Source organism: Sardina pilchardus, chromosome 23 (genome assembly GCF_963854185.1).
Source record: "Sardina pilchardus chromosome 23, fSarPil1.1, whole genome shotgun sequence".
Taxonomy (NCBI): domain Eukaryota; kingdom Metazoa; phylum Chordata; class Actinopteri; order Clupeiformes; family Clupeidae; genus Sardina; species Sardina pilchardus.
The window spans coordinates 22,582,830-22,585,329 of NC_085016.1; the positions used below are offsets into that span (position 1 = coordinate 22,582,830).

The 2,500-nt window shown below is 50.1% G+C and overlaps 1 protein-coding gene across 1 annotated transcript in view; it reads right to left on the reverse strand.

Annotated features, from left to right (window-relative positions):
* LOC134071787 (uncharacterized) overlaps positions 1–2,500 on the reverse strand; it is a 19,424-nt gene that overhangs the window by 9,598 nt on the left and 7,326 nt on the right. The window lies entirely within an intron of this gene.

Genomic DNA, 2,500 nt, shown 5'->3' on the forward strand with positions numbered 1-2,500 from the left:
TCAGACGGGGTGACATGACGGTGGCAGCCATGGTAAGCACGGCAGCAGTGATGAAGCATGTGTGTGTGTGTATGTCTGTGTGTGTGTGTGTGTGTGTGTGTGTGTGTGTGTCTGTCTGTCTGTCTGTCTGTCTGTGTGTGTCCATATTGAGTGCAGTAGCAGCAATGAAGCGTGCGTGTGTATGTGAGTGCGTGTATGTGTATGTGTATGTGTGTCCGATATTGAGTGCGGCAGCAGCAATGAAGCGTGTGTGTGTGTGTGTGTGTGTGTGTGTGTGTGTGTGTGTGTGTGTGTGTGTGTGTGTGTCCGATGTTGAGTGCGGCAGCAGCAATGAAGCATGCGTGTGGAAGGCGCTCGTCTCGAACGCCTGAGGCTGACGACACTGAGGAGTCACAGGACTGACACACTGCTAGAGTGGAGAGAGACACACACACACACACACACACACACACACACTCACTCTATACACACATACAGCAGCCGAGAGGAACACGCCAACAACACACACACACACACACACACCAGCAACACATATATGAATGCATAAACACCATACTGATTAAACAACACATGTCTGTACACAGTTACCAATAAAGACAAACACACACACACGCTAAAAAGTGTTACTCATAAACACACACATACACACACACACACACACACACAACAGTAACGCAGCGTCAACAGGCATACAAGACAGTCACTGATAAACAACACACACACACACACACACACACACAACACTGTTATTGATATACAGGAAATACACACTCACACAAAATACTGCAACTGATCATCACAACAGACACCAAAACACACAAACACACACACACGTGTCACACACGGTTACTGATAAACAGGTTATGCAACAGCCAACACTATTACTGATAAATGAAGGAAAACACAGAAGACGCACTACCCCACGACCCAGCCCACACACTGTGGAACAATGGAACCGACACTACATGTGCAGAAGCAAGTGAGTGTCTCAGTATGCAGCGACCAGGCCCTCCAATTAGACAACCACACACACACACACACACACGGCTGCAGAGGGTCTGAAGACTTTCACCACACACTACCCATCACTGCCTCAGATACATGAGGCACACACACGCACACACACACCATAACTAGATGCTTCCCCCTTCTGCTACTCATCCAACCCATCTCAGTCTCTCCTACACAAAGGGCAGCTCCAGTATACACAATCACATCTTTTCCTCATAAAATGCAAACACTGCACACAGTGCAAGTTCACTACAACTACACTCTTACACAACCTCTCTCTCTCTCACACACACACACACACACACACTCACACACACACTAATAACTAATAATCAGTACAACTTTATTATCTCTTCAGAGATCACACACACACACACACTACAAAAAACAGCATCATCTCACTGTCCCTCTCTCAACTCATTCATATCCCCATCATCTGACTTCTACCACCAGAAGTGTTGGGGGAGGAGGGTTGTACACTGTATGTGTGTGTATGTGTGTGTGTGTGTGTGTGTGTGTGTGTGTGTGTCTTACAAGGGTGTGTCTAGGGCATTACTGTGTATGTGTGTATGAGGGGATTTGCTATGTATGTGTATGTTTGTAGCCGTGTGTGGGGTGGGGGGCTGTGTGTGTGTGTGTGTGTGTGTGTGTGTGTATAGCGGGGGGCTTTTGCTCTCTGTAGATAAGGGGTGTCTGTCTGTCCCCATTCATGGTTTATTAATAACCCCCCCACCCCACCCCACCCCCCCAGCCCTGAGGGGACCCTCTGTGTGACTGGAATACTCTCAATGCCCCCCTTCATCCACACGCTCACTCTGTTGCCCCCCCCAACTACCCCCCGGGGGGGTGGACTGGGGTGGGGTGGCCTTGCAGCCGCCACACAAACAGGGATTATACTCAAAAACGCCACATCCATTACACAAACCAGAGAGCCAGAGATCATTTAAGACGCACTCACACACACACACACAAACAGGGATTATACTCAAAAACGCCACATCCATTACCCACCATCCCACCTCCAGCATACATACACACACACACCCACACACACACATTCTCGACACACATACAGCAGCTGAGAAAAACACGGCAACAACACACACACACACACTCAACCCACAATCCTTCCCCACTTCCTTAGGGCTCCCGCTGCCGCTACCCGCTAGCCTGTCCACTTCCCTTTCAGACTCCGCAGCTGCCCGCCGGGCCGGCCAATCACACGCAGGCTCGGCCGCACCCTCGGACTCACACTCGAGGCGTCTCTGGGTCAGTCAGTCCGGCACTGTCGTCGGTCTCGTCCCCCTTGTGTCTCTGTGTCACTGCCGTTCCTGTGCCTCATCCCCTGTGTGTGTGTGTGTGTGTGTGTGTGTGTGTGTGTGTGTGTGTATGTCTGTTTGTGTATGTTTGTCGCTATGATACTGCCTCCTTCCCAGCCTCCATGGTGTGTGTACGTGCATGAGTGTGTGTGTGTGTGTGTTTGTGCGTG